At 37.7% G+C, this 19,232-nt stretch overlaps 1 protein-coding gene and 1 long non-coding RNA gene across 21 annotated transcripts in view; one reads left to right on the forward strand and one right to left on the reverse strand.

Moving 5' to 3' along the window:
- The window catches only part of ERC1 (ELKS/RAB6-interacting/CAST family member 1), a 311,410-nt gene that overhangs the window by 217,612 nt on the left and 74,566 nt on the right, over nucleotides 1-19,232 (forward strand). The window lies entirely within an intron of this gene.
- The window catches only part of LOC138067548 (uncharacterized), a 46,804-nt gene continuing 41,143 nt past the window's right edge, over nucleotides 13,572-19,232 (reverse strand). The window contains exons 3-5 of the long non-coding RNA XR_011141709.1: nucleotides 16,423-16,601; nucleotides 15,440-15,597; nucleotides 13,572-14,967 (exon numbers count right to left, since the gene is read on the reverse strand). This is a non-coding gene — a long non-coding RNA (uncharacterized lncRNA). The remainder of the gene's footprint in view (nucleotides 14,968-15,439; nucleotides 15,598-16,422; nucleotides 16,602-19,232) is intronic.

The following is a 19,232-nucleotide window of genomic DNA, read 5'->3' on the forward strand; positions in this document are numbered from 1 at the left end:
CAAACACCCGTAGTCAAGCCACTTCCACACCGTAGGTTAGTCATAATCACTGAGGTTGAATGGGTCTTTTAATGGAGTTTTTCCTGTTCATATTGTGGAAGTGTAATGTGTTCCTAAAACATGCTAGTAGCTGACTAACTTTCATCTTCCACTTTGAGGATGATTCCACAATATATTTGACAGCTCCTTCGATAATTTAACTAAATGTTACCTTTTTAAATTTTATTTTATTCTATGCAATTTATGTCTATTATTTTGGACAAAGTACACTAGATCCCTGATTTCATTGTAACGTCTTTGTGTACTTGCTAGATATTCTTGCTCTGCCTTCTTTTCAAAATGAAAATTCAACATTATCAATATTTTTGTTGTTTATGACAGTGTATCTATGTGCTTCACGTAATTATAACAGTAAAAACACACAAATATTCTCCCACTCTATTTCACAGTTATAAAAAATTTGTCTTTATTTCAGCAATTGGCCAATTGAACTAGAACTCACTCCCAGACTAGCATTAAGAATATCACAAAGCTTGATAACTACAGAAAAACTCATTCAAAACTAGCTTTTTCTTAAGTATGACTAAAGTGCCAATCAAAAAGACAAAAAACAAAGATGAGTCTTTCTCCTCCTCACACAAGGCTGACTGTTCCACTGTTCCAGAAGAACATTCTAGTCCTGGAAATCTTTGTTAGTGCTATGGAAGATTTTAAAGATAAGGAGCAAAATTTTGAATTTTATGAAATGATATGTGGAAGGCCAGTTTTTAGGGATGAAGATGCACACTAAGCACATTACATTATTGAATATACGGAGTGTATGATTTATCATCTTCTAACAACTATTGAAGTTGTGATTACATAGTTAAACTCAAAAACTTACAATGGTTTAGCCTAGAAGTCAGGAATGCGTGGCTCATGATTGAAAAATCCAAATTCAAAGAGAGGGGCACAATTTCGTTGTGCCCCAAAGATGCAGGGACAGAATGGTGTTCATATTCTTTAATTAAGACTAGAAGCCCTGAAGTTCAGTTTTGTGTTTTAAAGCTTCCTTTCCTGTTCTTCAACTTCTCCTGGATTCTAGAAACTGATTTCAGTTAGGCCATTAGATAAACAGGAAATATTGTTCATATCTAATATTTACATGATGCAGGGCAACATACTGACTCTTCAGTTTTTCTTTTCCATTGTTAACTCATTCCTCACATCATGATTTCATATATTGAAAAAGTACAAAAGTCTCACAGGTACGACTTCTGAAGTTAAAAAGCAATCTGATCTACAGAAGGATAACTAAGCCATGTTGATGCTTCTACTAGTTTATGCTATGCTCTTATCTGTATTCAGAGCTGTCAGACAGAGCTGACTCAGCATGTCTCTGGTCAGCTGTGTCAAATGCTGCATGCTTATCAATGAGTAAAGATATGGTGTGGTCCATGGCCAAGCTCACTTCTGATTTTTTCCTGGACTTAAACTTTGATTTTACAAGTCCATTAGCATTTTGTTAGTGCTCTTTGAACTAGTTCCTCATTGTCCGTTCTTCTTTTTTATAAATAAGATGCTCCAGAAGGAATCCAGATAAAGTTTTCCTTAAGTCTTTATTATATGTAGAACTCTTCAAGGTGCGGTATTATAATACTGCTTCTTTATTAATACCTTCTGCACTTGGTCAAGAAAAATAAAATCATGCAGAGAATCTTAAAAAAAAAAAAAACTCTCTCAAACTATTAGAGTTTGCCATACTCTCCCCACACAGTTGTTTAGGCCTTGTTGAAGTATATGAGAATGAGAATAAATAGAAGAATTCCTAATATTATGATTCAGTAAAGCCCCCTTTTAGAAGCATTTCTGCTGGTATACATGTATACAGGCAAAGACTAGAAATACGCTCTAGGGAACGTTAGAAACTGCGTTCAGGATGCGGAGCAGTCTGAGTTGATCTGACTGCTGCCCCATCTGGTCCTGCTCACCCCTCCCCGTTCCTCCCTTTACACAGAACTAATGCAGATCGCCAACCTAGCAAAAAAAGTCCACGCTTGTAAATTTAGTTTTCTGCTGGCGTAGTGTACTGAAACGGCAACCCATGGTCTGATAAGCCCCAGCCAATACTAGGCAAGTTTGGAAACTTATGTGTTGTGGCCTGTGGAAAGAAGAGACTGTGAGCGTAAGCTATTAGATTGCCTTGAACTGCAACTTCACTTACAAATGAAAAAAGCCCTTGCTTTGAGGAAATGACTTCTGATCTTCGTTCATAGCTCATATAATGATTTTGTGTAATGAGATCTTCTTAATGTTTAATAATCTTCCCTTTCTTATAATCCCTTCCTCTACTGCCTTCTCTTCTTCACCAGAAGGTCTGTCCTAGTTCCTTACTTAATGGGCCTGGTGCCTTTGGCCAGCTGCCTCCTATAGCAAGAGTATAATGGAACGGTGTTTTCTGTTCTGGATCTGAGTTGCAACAGTTCAGTCCTACAGTCATCCTGCAGCTGTCAGTCATTCCACATTCTGAGTTGAGTGGCTTGATTAGACTGGTTAAAGTATGTGATTGGACTGAGAGAGTTAAAGAGCATCCATCTGTTCTGGATTTACTGCTGGGTCAGTGGAGGCAGAAAGGCCAGGAATTAGTGAGTGGCTTAGTCTTTTCTCACTGTTGGCAGCTGACAGGAACACTGATGAGGTGATAATGAACTAAAAAGTCTGCCCTGTTGGCTAGGTGGGAAAGGACCCAGACAGTGGGCAAGTCTCACCCCAGTTCCTGCCAAGATTTGCACTTTTTAATGGAATCCATCTAAAGCAAAATTAACAGGTATACTTTCCTGGACAATTTTCAGTAATGTAACTTATCACCAGTGGATGCTGAAGAAATATATATCACGTTACTTGCAGCATGGCAGCTCTGTAGGGTTCAGGCACAGCCCAGTCAAATAGAAGCAGTGGTGGAAACGGGGCTGGAATGTTTATCAAATGAAAAATAAGACATTACTTCTTTTAAAATACCACATGAAGTTCTGCTGAAGAGAACTCTTCCATTTCAGTTGTGACCAAGTGGCATTTACTAGCATTTCTTAACCTTAACATTTAATCTCTAAAGTATTCAAATCAGGATTTGCAAATACATCTTAAAGGCATTAATTTGTGTTTCCACTCATTGCTTTATATGCTATAAAGTGTTATCATTTCTGCTTCTTCTTTAAACCTCTGTCACCCATCAGAGCATAGTCCAGCAGCCTCACGATATTTCAGTTTTGATGCAGGTTCAGCTGATGCCAAGCATGAGCGTTCATAATGTATATTTGCTAGCATGGTATGGATAAACGAGCATAACAAGATGTAAGAAGCACTGTAAGCCAGTGGGATAGCTGAGGAGTACCATGTATGCACCCAATGGACTTCTAAAGTTAACATATGGTGCTCTTCTCAACTTACTTGTTGCTGACAGACTTAATAAAGACTCACAATTTTACAGGCCTTTAATTTGTAAAGAGTCCATAGAGAGTACGAATATGAAATCTCTTAGTATGCTGTATCAGGATTTGTGTATTTCTTAGAAAACAATGCTAAGAGTTTTGCACGCTGGCTTAGAAACTGTTTATTCTGTAGTCAAAGTGTTTGGAAGGCAAATTCATTCTTCAAGGGTAAACCTCTCTGACCTTTATACAGAAGATTGAAGGGGTTGAGCACGGGGAAGATCATGACCCCAGAGTCTCCAGTGGCTGTTGATTGAAACCTTCTGTTTCATGAAATAAATGTTTAAGAACATTTCCTTATAAGACCTGGGCTGCACGCACAGATTTTTTATAGCACTTTAACTATTATAGTTAAAGGTGTTTCTTCCCCTACCCCCCTCTTCTGCCCCCAACGGAAAGGGCTAACTCAGCACAATCGTAAGTACAACCCTTAGACTGAATGCAATTTTCTCATTATAAACATGACTTACATTGATGTAGCTTCTTTTCCTAAATCCATAGGCCTGAGCTGTCTTTGTGCAAGCATGTCTGCATGCCTGTAACAATGCCTACGCTCATGGGATTGCACATGTAAATTGCAATTTACACTACTGCATGTAACGCTTGGTACATACCAATCCAAAAAATAAAAATAAGTAACTCCAACCTTGAAAACAGACAATAACTCTCATGGATGGAATTGTGTTGTAGAAGGGTGCTGGTGCTGAAGGGAAATGTTTAAAGGCCTTATAAAAACGTTATTTGATATCTTTGATAGCAGATAGATTAAAATGAATGTTTTAATGTAGTTCATCTGTTTACTCTACGTGCCCCTCCAGTCACAGGAAGAAATTCAGGAATTTCAGAAATTCTTATTTTATCAGCCTTGTTCCTATAGAACTTAACTTTACCAATGTTAGCAAAAGTGTGGATGCAAAGTGTTGCTTATGAGGCTGAAGAAACTAATTACTTTGAGGTTAGACCTGTCCTTTCTTAACTGGTGAGCTCTTCTGTTGTGTTAGCTGTCCCAGTCTTCTCATATGGATTGCAGTCAGTGCTCTAACAGTGTTCATCACTACTGAAGAAATGCCTCTTTAAACTGATATATTTGGAGGAAGGTAGCAGAGAGCTGATATAATGGATTGGTATTTATGACTAGGCAAACCAGTCTATTTTATGCAAGCGATGACTGTAGTTCATAGTTTTCAAACAAGTTTAAATGATAATGAGTGCATCTGTTTTATCATGCTTTTGATTTTGTATTTTTCTTGTTCAAAAGCTCCCCCACGTAGGATAGAATGAGATGTTGTTGACAGTTACTCACTAATGAATCCCCAAAAGTAGTATGTCCACTTGCAACTCTTTCTCAAGGGTCTCCCTCAAATAATACCTATAGTGGTGTAGGTATAATTTATGGCCACACTGTTTCTTTAATCATCTTCTGAAAGAATGAGTGAAAGGTTATTGAATGACAGTCCTGAATTTGTCACAGAAAGGATTTTTTTTTAATCAATCAATATTGTCAGAATTTCTCCCAAAATGATTTAGAGCACCATGATGAAACGTTCTTGTTTGAATGGGATTAAAATTTTCTCACCTGTTCCATAGTTAAATAGTTAGGACAAACATATAATTTGAAATAAAACAGCACTAATGACTCTTCACTCATTCATGGTTTATGCCTGTTATTTATGGCTAAAACATAAACCATTTTGATGTATATAACACAATAGAAATGTTTGCCCTAGGAAAATGACTACTTGTGTGGACTTCAGAATGACGCTCCTGTCCTCTTGGTCACATCATTTATATAAGCTTTGTCTTCTCCATCCTCTCTCCTTATCAAAGGTCTGTGGGGAAGCGAACTCAGGAAACTGGAGCCATTGCGTAGAAAAGTCAGAATTTGTCTCCAGATTCCTTCTATGCAGGACTTGGAAGCAAAGGCAATCCAGCTTTGTCTCCTCCCTAATCTCTCATTCTCTTTTCAGTAACTTTGGTAAGGTCTTCTAATTCTTGGGAGAGATAGATTAAACAGGTAAGGTCTTCTAACTCCTGGGAGAGTTAGGAGAGCTACATGTTATAATAAAAAATAAGTAGAAAAAGAAATGTCACTTGATTAAAAATATTCCTTAGCACTCTAGGTAGGAGTTTATATTGATGAATATTGCCAGACTTTCACAGCCCCTTCACATTAAGCTTCCCGTGACATCTCTCAAGGAAACCAGAGTGCGCTGTTTTTAAACTTGATTATGGGTTAGAAAATGCCAAGTAATTATCTGCCCAGAAATCATTTTTCATTCACCCTTTTTATTTTCCTTTTTCCCTTTTTTGTTAGCTATACTCATGAGGAAGGGTTGGTCAGAGTTGCTGATCCTGCCCAGTAACCATTCCAATCTGCTGTCGTTTTTTACTGTTATTTAATGAATGTTTCTTTCCCTCTGGAAGATTGTCCTCAGAAGCCAAGGTGACTGTTTGTCCACAGAAAGTATGTGAATAGTGTGAAAGCGCATTTCATGGAATTATGTGTGACTGTAACAGTAGAGCTAAAGAGAAGCACCTCAGTATAGGGAACGTTTCCTTTTGAATAAGCTTGTACATAAACTTCCTTGGCTTCTTCCAGGACTTACTGACGTTGCTGCCATCATGATTAAGTTTCTTGGTATCACTGATTCTAGTAATGGCATAGAGCCAAAATCACTGTTGCTTTTGGCTGAGCAGCAAGTAGGAAAAAAAAAGACAGTATGAAAAGGGTTTTGGCAAAAAGAGGAGTACTATTAAGACTTAAAAGCTGATTGTTCTATCTTTGGTATCATATTAGAAATGAAGATAATTTTTTTTCACTGTTATTTTTAGTATATTTCATGGCAGAGGTGCTGGGTGAAGGAGCTTTTAGAGAAAGAATAACATTTCCTTGCTGAATACTTACAGTGCATAGAAAGTAAACTTACTGAGTGCACTTGCCTGCTGTGGCTCCTGGCTTCAAGGGAGTGTCATTTCGAAGAGGAAGCGCCCCTATTCTTTTCTACTGGCTAGACTAAGTCTTGCTTGAACCACTGCAATTTTCTTTCTGTGGCGTGGTGCATGATGAGAGTTGTTTCATTTGTTTGTATTGCATGGTATCCATGAATGCAGTCAAAGCCTTTTCCTGAAAACTGGTCTTTTTCTTCTCCAGCCTGAAAAGTTAAGTAAGCCCACTTTGAGCCCAGATTCATAGCTAAAAATTTCTCTACAGTTTTTAAAACCACCTCTAGAATGTGAATGTGCACTTTTACTTCCAACGAGACTTTACCTTCTCTGATTAAAAAATATGCATAGAAGCTAATGTTTGAGCACATAAATATGTCAACTGATTTTTTGTTTTAATCTATTTATGGGGGAAGTTATGACTGTGTAACAGTGCTTATTAATGTAGTAATGAACCACTTACTGAAGAAAAAGGAATCTTTTTTTGATGGGGGGAAGTGAATTTATTTACAGCCTTGGACGTTGACTCTTGCACAGGTATTCACAGCTACTTGTATAGGAGAACAGGGCTACTTTGAGGAGGCTAAGTGGAGGGCTGAGGCGAAGATGAACTTCTTAACATTTTCAACTGAAATGATCTTTCCTGTGCAATGATCCTCTGTTTCTTGCTGTATTTCCCATTGTTCAGTAGCATGAAGTGGCTAAAAAAGACTGTGTTCAAGGTGTGCCTCAACGTTTTATTAGGATATTGCCAGTAGAGAGAACTACTTCGGATTAACCTATGTTATTTTAACTACTAGACTCTATAGCTGATCTTTTTATTCAGTCAGACATACAGCTATTAAACTTGACCAAATGAAAATTAAGGTGATTATACGGATAAAGGAGAACTTTTTAAATTATAGGATAGGTATGTGTCTCATTTCAAGGACTTCAGCCTTTTTTTGTCTCTGTCTTTGCTATAATAATTCCAAGTTTAGTTTAATCCTAATTCTTGAGATTGTTTTATTCTTTGTAACTATCTATCTTATTTGTCCTTTATCCTTCTGAATTAGGGAAGCCTGCAGTGCTTTCTGTATTGTATTTAACTAATCATTATACTTTGCATAGGTACATAGCCAAGGTTGCGTAGCACTCAGTGATGTTACAGGGTAAAATAAGTTATTTTCTCTCTTCCTTCAGGAAACTAGGAGTTAGAAAAAAGGGCTGTTTTCCAGCTATTTCTCTTTTCAGAAGCTGCAGAAATTTATTCTATTAGTGGGAAGTAAGATATGGAATTGCCTTCTTTTGATAAAGCAATTAAAATTACCTAAAAGTATTTTTCACCTATTAATTCAGTTACTGAGATGGAGAGGGTTCATATTATGTCTGTATTGTTTGTGGGTAAATCAAGGATAAGCCCAGTGGGTTTCAGTATCCCCATACATTACCAGTATGTCTCAGGTCTATGGCTCATCTGCAAACTGAATCTCAGTGATCTGCTCAGAAAACAAGAATACAGGTTTCCATACTGAAAAACAAGTTTATCAGGAACAAGACAAGGGTGTCATTTTGCTGCTGTATAAAACCTTGGGCAACGTCATTTTCAGTATTGTCATGCTTCTGGTCTCCACGTGGAAGGAAGGATGCAATGCAAAGAGAAGGTATAGAGAAGACAGCTAAAACGTTCAAGGGAATGGAGAAGTTGCGTTACTTCTGCAGAGGCTGTGACTCTTCAGTTTTGAGTCAAAAAGGCTGGATGAAAGGGAAATGGGGTCAGTGTTTACAGGCTCATGGAAGCAGTAGATAAGCTCACTGCAGAACTGTTATTAACCAAATCTTGCAATAGAAGTGGGCATCACTCAGTGAATCTAAAGATTGGTTTAAAAAACATAAAAGAGAGCACCTTGTGGTGCTTTTGGAACTTGAGGCCACAGAGTACGGTAGAGACAGATACTGTCAGCAGGTTCAAGAAAGGTTTGGACAGATTCATGGACAGTAGATCCAGTAGATCCAGATCTAGTATGCACTAGTAAGTGCATACTAGAAAAACCAGACAGAGTTGTACTCTATAATAACCTTAATTTTGGGTGCTGGTGGATTATGAGGGGAATAGACCACCGTGTGCTCTGCAAACAGCATTTTCCGTTGCCCCTCTCAGAGGTAGAACAGTGTGCTAGATGGACCATTGGTCTTATCCAGCATGGCATTTCTTATGTTCCTATGTTCTCACATGTGGATTGCATTAATATTTTGTAAATTGGTAGCAGTAGAATCTGGACCTAAAACACGGAATGTACTAGGAATAAAAAGTTAGAAATTCAAAATCAGATGTTTGGATTGTGATAGCAGTAGCAAGCAATAGTAACAGCAAGTAGCTGTTACTGTCCCGTAGAAAGATGACAACCAAAATTAAAGCTTCAGGCCAAAGCTAGGAAGTAACACACTCAGATGCATGCATACAGGTTATGCTACAACATGGAGGGTTTCAGAACAGAAAAAGTGCAACCAAGAAAAAACTGTAACAGTGTAACAGCGACGTCTGAAAGGCTGCAGTTACAAAAAAAAAAAAAATCTGGAGGACACTGAGGGGTTTTAAAAAGATCATACAAAAAGATCATCATAAACCATTATGTTATTTCAATTTTTGGTACCCAGCTTAACTAATGTCAGTATAAAGAATGCCAAAAAGATTTAAAAAGGAGTATAACAAACGGGAAGAAGAACCTGAGATACGGACAATGAGAGAAGTTTTAGTGAAGCAGGCAAAGATAAGACTGATTAAAGGAGCGGGAACTGAGTAGTAGTCACAGCAACAGACTGTGAAAGAAAAGTTCGTACTAGATAATATGAAGTTAAGAAATAGAACGAGACTGAGTTTCTGAGAAAAGTGGAGTAAACTTACGGAGGTGTTGAATTTAGGAAGACAACTTTGAGCCAAAATGAATTTGGAAAGAGTGGCATAGTTTAGGGAGGAAGTTTGAGGCAATCATGCTTTCCAACGTGAAAAGACAAGCAGCAGAATTACATTTCTTCTGGAGTGAGGTATGCGATATCATTACAAATTGACAGATTTTTGTTGTACTGCTTTACTCACTCTCTCTTAAGAATACCTCTGTGTACAATGCTTCTGTATATCATCAGGTGTCAAAGTGGATCAGATTAAGTGGCTAGTTGGAGTTGAGAGCACTTCAGTTACACTGGCTATTAATAAAAACTTTGCAAGAATTGATTGGAGGAAGCAGATTTGGAGCTTCTTCAGAAGTGGCTACAGAGCAGTTTGATCACACGGTGATTCTTTCCAACCTAAAAGTGGTGTTTGCTTTAGGTTTCCTAACACTGGAAATATCTATCTGATTCCTGTTTGCTGCAACTATATAATCATTGATTGCGTTCCTCCTTATTGTAACTTTATCTTACCTTACCTCAGATTTTTCCATTAATTTCAGGAAATAAGAGCCTGACATAGTAATGCTTGTGAGTGAAGTCTGGTCCTTGGCATCCTGATGTTTGAACTTTATGGATTAGGATTGTTGACTCAAAGCAATCAAGTTCACTCTTGTTGTGTCTGATAGGGAATAGAGGAGGCAAAGCCAAAACCGGAGCCCCCAGAGTAAGGGCATTAGTCCTGTATTTTCCAAAGTGAATGGTTTCCCTTCTAAACAGCCTCTGGAAAAAAGCTTAGTAATTCCTTAGGGAGGCAAGTTATAAAACTTGAGATGGAGATATTTAAATCCTATGAGCCAGCCAGCAGTCGTAGAATTGGACGTCAGAATTTGTAAAAGTCTCAACCAATCTCTTTTATTGTCTTGTGGCTGCAGCAATGAGGCATCTCAGCCTTTTTTTTTTTTTTTTTTTTTTGGTAGGGTAAGCGTTCCCCATCACATCCTGTTTGCTACTGTTTATTTGTTTGCATAAAAGCAATGTGAGTTATATTTAAGAGAAGCCTCGTTAGAGTGGCAAAAATTATCCAGGTGTCCTTTTGTCTGCTGAGTTTAAGAACATGAGAATAATTTACATACATGTTACTAGTAGGGCTACAGAATTGACTGGGGCCCAAACCTGGATTTATTCAATTTTAGTGTTGAAAATTGTCAGTGCTGCAAGCAGTATTTAAAATTCTTATATACAGCATTTTGAGCTGTGTAATCTTCACTGGAACTTGTCAAGCATACGTAGGAATTGCCATTTACAGGCCAGTTAAGATTTCTGAACTGTCTGGGAAATTTTACCTCTCTATTGTCATTTGAATCTAGATTATTCAAGGAACTTCATAACAAAAATGCTCCTACTTGCTGTTCTTCTCTTTATATACAATGCTACCACAGCTAGCAGTATAACGTGACTTTGGCTAGAAACAACGTTCCTAATTGTAAACTCAAACTCAAGGAGAGTATTTCTGAACGGTAAACCTGTCCATCTTCTACATAAAGCTTAACTTTTTGCATTGAAGCTGTGGGCCACAATTTGCTTTTAGGTATAATTCTGTTGTCTGAGACATCAGACCAGTGACATTTCTGGAGCAGTCTTCTGATCACCATAGTGGGTTGAAGAGTAAATTGAATAACCTTTGAAGTGATTATGTGCTATGATTGTCTGTTATGACAAGGGATTGAACGTCCGGACCTTACTAAAGTAGGAATAAACAGAAAAATCTAAGTAATTGCAGCTGTTTAGATGATAAGACATTAATTTGATCGTTCACACGGTCCTTCTTTTTATGTGGGTCTTCATGCACTAGCCTGTAATTTGGACAAAGGATAGCTGTACAGAGCCATATTAAGTGTCTGTTCTTTATTTCTTTTGAGAGTGACACAGATTATGAATACTGTAGCTTCTTAGCATGTAATATGAGCTCTTGATCTGATTAACATTTCATCTGCGCTATATTACTGTGTTTCATGCTGGACCACTGCTATATTAAAATTGACTTCTTCAGTTCCGTACCAGTTCAGCTGTAGACTTTAAATCGTAGACATGTTAGTATTATCGCCAATTACGCAACTGCGAATAATGATGCCCTGGTATTTTTGATTGATTATGGAACTTTATATAAAAGGAGTCAGAAGTGATGTATTTTCATTGGTGTGACTGGCCCTTGATTCAAAAGGCAGAGTAATTATGTGTAAGATAGCTGGAAGCAAAACGAATTATAGAATGGAAATCAGCCTATTAGACTACTACCTTTAAAAAAACTGCTAGAATCTGTCTAGTACTGTTCTCTCTTTTTACAGTTGGACCCGTTTTTTCTACTAAGTTTTAGGTTCATGTATTCATAGTTGCGTTTGCAGTACAGAATCTCCTACATTCAATCTTCTGGTCCTTTTAGTAGTATTGGCTCCATCTTTTATCAGTACTTGATGTACTAGATCACAGCATTCCAAACCCACATAGGTGCTATTTCAGAGGCCATTTGTGGCCCTTCTGGAGCAGGGTGGAACAGCTTTTGTTATGCAATTGTGGTTACTCTGGTTTGAAGCAGAGTGGGGAAGTTGAAGGCTTAATCCTTAAGAATTAGTCAATAAAACAAAGTTTAATCTAGAAAAATTCCCCTAGGGAACAGAAGATTTCCAGTGGCAATTCCTTAGATCTGTTGCATTTCTTCTCAGAGTGCAGAGGGCTAACTTTCAAACTTCACCTTTGCCTGGATTTGCAATGAGACTTCGTAGAATTTCTGCAAAACCCAGCTGTTCGTTTAACCATTCTTAAATGTAAAGCTATCTTCTACTTTTTTTTAAAGAGAACATTCTGTTTGCCTGGTCCAGCAAGAATATAAAGTTCATATGTGCACCATCAAGTTAATAAAAAATAAAACACCATTTGCAGTAGCTTAATATGAAATGAGAACTCTTGTTGAGTATTGCCAGTAAAGATTCTCAGTTTTGTATTCCCTTCTGCACAGGAAATGAAAAAAGGGTCCCATCATAGACTACATTGTAGTTCAGTTACTCAGGCAACTGTCTTAGAGTGTGGGTTTGAACCTTCTCAGGCTATACAAAGGACTTCAACTAAATGACACAGTTCCTGGTGAGTTTTATTAAAAAAAAAAAAATTTGCTGTAGTTAAGGTCATCACTTCTCTGTCCTTCCTCCCTCATCATTCTGTTCTCCCATGTATGTGGTAAAAGAAGGTGATCCAGTCAGTTGTACAGAAACACATATTTTGGATGTGTATCCTAAGGAGCTGTTGTGGGCTATGGTTCCCACTTTTACAAATAGATCCTCTCCTGGCGATAGTTTTAATTCCTAAAGCCAAAAATGAAGCAAGTCCTACATCTGTCTCCTGTCAATTAATTAAAGTGTTCCTCCATTTTGCTGCCTATCATTAATTCCACCCTGGGGAGCCTGACTTTCCCCATTCATTGCGTAGGGAGCTTGTGCACTAATTCTGGGTGGTGAATTCTACTTACGGAGCTGGTGCTTGGTTTGAGGCATTGCAGTGCTGAGAGTGATAACATGAGTAAGTGCATTTCTAAGTGGGTCAGAGAGCCTTTTGAAAGCCTTTGGCATGATGTCTGCTTCACAGGTGCATTCGCAGAGTGCTATATACTGACCATTAGCTTGAACAAGCCTAGTAATAATATTAGCCTAATATTTCTCAGGGCAGATGATAGAGGAGGTAACCATTTTTTCCACAGTAGTCTATTTACAAGAGCACTAGCACAGGAATTGGCAAGTCTAGGTTGGCTTCCCTCATCAGCCTGAGAAATATTAGACTTCTCGGATGAATTTTTATTTGCTGGCTGAAGGATTTGATTTAGGCATAAGCTATGATGAGAAACCAAGAAGAGATCAATGAGAGATCTCTTGAGGTATTAGAGTGGTATTAGAATCTGAAGTTTTCTCTGTACGTATGGTTTGACCGTACTATTTATGGTAGGTTAACAGAAAATTAAGAGAAATTTCCCATTCTTACAACATGCCCTAGTATACACTTGTTCTGTGCATTAATGTCCAAACCTTTTAATCCAGTTCAATTTGCATACATTATATTAATGTATATTAGTGTATCAATTTAAGAATTGGTATCAAAATAAACACACCTGTGAAGGACAGAAAATGAAAGAAACAGCTGAGAATTTTGTTTGTCTGTTAAACCAATGAAGACAGAGAGATGAAACAAAATAGTAAAAAATGTCAAATCAGTTCGCTGCGTTATTTGTATTTTTATTAAAATGACTGCAATGTTTAAGCAGTAAATGTTTAAGCAGTTAATGTTTTAGTTACCTCTTTAATATTTTTTCTAAATAGTCATAAAATGTTATCATTTATTCTCCATACCATTTGGTCTAGCCTTGTAATTATCCACTGTCATGCCCTCTGTAGTCATTAGCTGTATCAAGTCTTGTTAAAATAAGGAGATGCACTCTAGTAGGAATCTACGCTACACTGGATTTAACAAAAAGTTTGTTTTTAATTGAAAATGTAATGTGTGCTTTGAGACTTCACAATTAGCCTTTGTCAAATATAATAATAATTGAAGACATTTCTGGTTTGAGAAAAGCAACACAAAAAATCTTAAATGTTTGCAGGTTATTTATAAAAATTCTTATATGAACTGCCTGAGAAATGAGGAAGGGTTGAGCCCTCATTTGCCATACTGCATCTCGGAGTGAATTTTTATGGCCATGTTCCAAACCCCTAAAACCATGGGATATCGAGTAAGCATTGACACTGATGTAACCTGAGCAGTACGAATGAAGTCGCTTTAGTAATGTGGATGTTCAGGAGCAAGGATTTCTGATGGAAAACACAGCAGTGCAGATAATATACAGGAAGGGCCATTATAAACTTGCTTCACCAAGTGCTTCCTAAAGAGGGCTGTAAGAAGCTACTGTGGTTGTAGATGAATTCCATCTGCGTTGCCTTTCTTAGCTGTGCTATGCAGCTAGGAAGTTGTAAGTCACGGCCTAAATGCACCACTAATGCCTTCTGCCACTTTAAGGGTCTGTAAAGAGTTTCTTTAATTGCAAAAGATGGCTGAAGTCTTGCTCAGTTATGTGCTCCTAATTTCCTTCCTTTTTCCCTCGTGCCAACTCCGCCCACGATCCCCCTTTCCCAGGCCTGACATTTCGGTGTGGGGCTTCGTGCAAGAAGTGTTTTTTATAGAGTTCACATACTCAGGTGTCTGGAACGTGCACAGGCTCAGCCTGTTTAAAACCCCGCAGATGATCTCATTAGGTGGTTTGAATAGGCTCTGTGTGGTCAGTGCTGCTGCCGGCACCTGAGGGAACCACATCTGCCTTTCCGCATTACAAACACATAACAAGCTGGATTCAAAATAAGTTTAGGGTGAAGACGGAGGTTCTCAATGCTGTTGTGCGCAAGGAAGGTCTCAGGAACGCCACAGGAAAGAGATTCCCTACTGCTGAACGCAGCGGGCACTGATAGGGAGTCATCTTCCCTGCAGGACAGGAGCTGTTACGCTGTTGGAGCACTGCGCTCAAGGAACAGCCGAGCCGTCTTCTTTGCCAATAATTCCTTTCAACCCGTTTGGTTCTTGAACTGATTCACGCTTCTTACATTGGGAACTTGGATGTTATTGGTAACAGTTTTTTCCTATTGCCTGCTTCATTTTCCTGCGAAGGACAAGAGTTCTCTTTTAACTGAGAAATTGAACACTCCCTGGAGTGTTTTAATGAAATTGAAGTTTTGTCTCCAAGTCATCAGTTTTACTCTCTCCCTCGATCATCATCCTCATACTCCTCTCCAGAAACCCCTAAACTAATCAACTTAGCACTGGGCATTCTGAAATGTTTGCTAAGAAAACAGCTCTGTTTTGACAGACAGCAATTATAGCACCTGGGCTATAGGCAGACTTTACAGCTCTTCTGGGGATCTCTTATGAATAGTCACCATGAGGCCAGCACAGCCCTGTGCAAACAAGCTTTGTAACCATATTGCACTGAAAAACCCCCTTCTTCTCTACCCACACCCTCCCGTCCCAAAATTACTGAGTAGCACAGACATTTCTGCTTTACCTATTCTGATTCTGAGAACGTTCTCAGACTTTATAAGGAAATGCTGTTTAGAGTTATGGAGAGTTACTACCTTACTCAGCTCTGCTTGTTTGAAGTCCCATATATGCGTGGGTGTGCATCGTACACACACATGTTATTTGGATCAGCTCGTTTTATGTTGTTGGATTTGAGTGTTGTTTCAGGCCTGTGAGAACTCCATAGGATATATGAGGATTCGTAGTGATTCAGCTGCATGGAAAATTAAAGAGAGGATGTCAATTAGCATAAACATAGCTTCTCTCCATGTCCTTCAGGGAGGCAAATTGTCTGATCTTGTTTGTGATGGTTGAACTGTTCATTGGGTATAAATTACTTTTTTTTTTTTTTGGAGAAGAAATGCACTGTCTGGGGTCCCTCAGTCATCTGCTACCCATTCTAGCCTTTCTTTGAGAATGGGGGCTCTCTTCTCAGCTGTCATTTTCTTTATCCACTTCTTTTGTTTGTACATTGCTTCTCACTCCGGAGAGTTTAACAAAGGCTAAAGATTCTCCCTTACAGAGTATTCTTTCACTGTTTTTTCAGCAGTCCGTGCTAAAGGAAAAAAAAAAAAAGTCTGCACTAAGGTCGTCAACTCAAGAAGCCAAAAAATTGTTAAATGCTAATTTAAAGAAGATAATATTGACTAGCCATATTAATGAAAAACTACCATTACCCTTAAACATGTCAAATTGCTGTACTATGATAGCCTTCTTGCTCTAAAACATACTTTCTCCCAGAGTCTTTTGGGCTATTATTCTTTGCCATATTTTCTGAAAAGCTGGAATAGGTTATATTTAGCATGTGTATTTTATTTCTGCTTCAAGAGCAAACTCCCTGCTCTATTTTTAAATGAACTACTTCAAAATCTTTTGCAGTGAGGTGTACACGACAGCAAACGTAAATGACTGACTTCTCTGTGAAGAAGGTGTCTGTTCCAGTCAGGCTGTTATTGCTTTTCTCCCCTCAGCATGACCTCTGCTGTGAGCATGCACTGGCCTCAGTCAACGTCCTGATGGGGAAGAGGGGCTTTCATACCTCTCTGAACACACTGCTCTCTTTGCAGCGAGACGAAAAGGCGTTGAGCTCTCCGCGGAGCGTAGTAACGGCTCTGGAACCACATCAAAGTTAGCAGCGCTAATCCCCTTGCTATGGTTTGCGGTAAACTTTAGTTACCATATTACACCAAGGGTAAAGCTTTCATAGGACACGCTTGCCTGGAGGGGAAAAAAAAAAAGTCCACTCGCTATTTGCTGTAGTCTAAAAAATAGCACCTGGAGAAAGCTAGTGAAGTGAGAGTGTTACTGCGCTTTCCGTGGCACCTCTGGCACGCTCGCTATTGTTCCACAGCCGAGCACTCAGGTCTAAGCACCGAGGGTGCTTCAGTCTTGATGGAAACGCATCTGATATTATTATATTGGAATAGATGATTCTTTAGTACAGCCATAACATGAAGAGAGCAGAGGAGGTATTTCTCATTTCTCCAGATTAGTCTACCTAGTTACCATTATCTTCTCTTTGCCCCTCTTGGACCAGTAAGTAAGAAAACAAGGCATGCGAGCAAGAAGAAAAAAGTATAGATTATGTTTTCATTGGCTTCTCTGCTTTCTTACACGCTGAAATCTTGTTCATTTCAAAATATTACCCATTCAAGTGTTTGAAAACAGGATTGGACATTACACTTTTTAAATAAAACCTAAAAATCTGAACTCACGTTTTCACTTTACCCTTAAAGCCATTCAGTATGTCACAGTTAAAAGCTTCATTGCGGATGATTAGCTAGCAAATTCTTAGAGATCTGCAAATGCTAATTTTTACTTTATCTGACAATGATTTTTTTAAACAACTTTAGGTGCTGTTTGGCCATAATCATTGAATATATTACTATTATGGGAAAATAAGGTTTTCAAGATGAAATGACATATAGGTCCTTTGTCAAACCTATATATTTTCACCTAATAAAAAGCTACTATAAAGCATACCCACAAGTAGACAGTGTCAGGATTACATTTCTGAACCTTTGCAAATTTCATTTTGCAACCTTACAATGTTTTTTTAAAGTATGAGTTATGTGAATTTTTAAATAAATGGAATGCTGATCTATTTTTCAGTAATACCTAATGAAAATATAAAGCCATTTAGAAGGCAGAGGGAAAGCAGAGGGAATTTGTTCCATTAGTGCAGCTGTTACGATATGAAGTCAATGGGAATTTTGTCTTTGGTTTCAGTGAGAACACCATTCATACCGGCTATGGTGGCAGTATGATTGTCATTTTTCTAATGCCAGCATTCTAATTATTGCAAACCTGTTTAATTATAAAACTTTACTGTTTTCTGTCAGTAGCCAGTGTAATAAAAATTATTGGAAAAACAAAGTCTAGCAAGATCACCTATTCCTTTTTTTTCTTCAGTTCATTAAGTGTTTTGAGGTATTTGCAATATGCACAAATTAGCATGTTAGTATTTTATGACATCCTTTATTTATTAGTATGGATAATGAATTTATCCATGAATTGAACAGAAATGTTCTTGCTTCATTCCGTAGCTTTTTATTTACAGTATAAGAAACTGCTGAAGATGTTATACATATGTTAGGGATGGCAGGCCAAGATTTCTTGTATCTAAGAACCCTAAAGGAATTGGCTGAAGAGAATTTTGGCTTCTTGAAAGTTTAATAAATATTGGAATTCTGGTGAAATTCTAGAAGTTTTGGAAATGCTAAGGTTGTAGAAGTATTGCAGAGTAGTAAGCAGAACGACTAAGTAGTTATCAGTTGATTAGCTGTTACCATCTGAGTAAAATAATGGGTAAGCTGATAAAGGATTTTGATTATGAAAAGAATTAAAGAATAGAAGTTTAATTAACAGTGAGCTTGGTTTGTATAAGGTATGTCTTGTCAAACATCAGTGATAACATTCCTTGATTATCTCACAAGTTCAGTAAAAATAACTTGTCTGAATGATAAAAATAACTTTTTGGCTAAAATATAATAGACTTCTGTAAAGGACCAGTTGACAAAGTTATTGTATTAACATTGTATAGACAATATGCTTTAAGTGAGCGTTAGTTGTCAGCATTTACCAGTTGCAATTAAAATTGAACAGAGATGTTTGAGCTTCATAAATTTTGGTACTAGACTTCATGCTAATAATCATTTTGTCAATGATCTGGAAGTAAGTATAAAATGACTGTCAACAGATGCAGATGATAAAGAAAACAGCGTAGTGTTGCCAAGTGCTGAGGACAGTCAAGTAGCGTAATATAAATTGCCTCTTAACGTGAAATCATTTACACAAAGTGCATCTGGACACTAGGAATATAAGTTGCAATGATAAGGAACTGTAGACTATTTTGAAAGGAATGACTTTGAAAAGATGTAGAGATGTTATGGAAGCATGAGATGTGTGATGTTGAGGCCGGAAGGACTCTGACTAAATAAGATTAATGACTCAGAATCAAATGAGTATTTTACTTCTATTTTACAGTATAGCTGCTACTGTTATTACAATATTCTATATAGTTCTAATATCTAGAAAAGGAAATAATAGTGATATTAAAACACTTTACTCCAGCAGAGAACATCAAAACAAAGATCATAATCTAGGAACCAAGGCCAGAAAAATTATAGTTAGAAATAGACATGACTTTTTGACAGTGACAATGATTAACCACTGGAATGAACTAACAGAGGTAGCAGCTAATTCATGCCTTTCAGTTACAAGTGGGTGCCTTTCTGAGATATTCTTATGCTCCAGAAGAAGTTACTGGATTCAATGACAGTAACTGTATGCAATGTAGATATGTGTGTTGTACAGGAGATCATAAACTGTAGGAGCAAGCCTTGATTC

Source organism: Struthio camelus, chromosome 1, assembly GCF_040807025.1.
Source record: "Struthio camelus isolate bStrCam1 chromosome 1, bStrCam1.hap1, whole genome shotgun sequence".
Classification (NCBI taxonomy): Eukaryota; Metazoa; Chordata; class Aves; order Struthioniformes; family Struthionidae; genus Struthio; species Struthio camelus.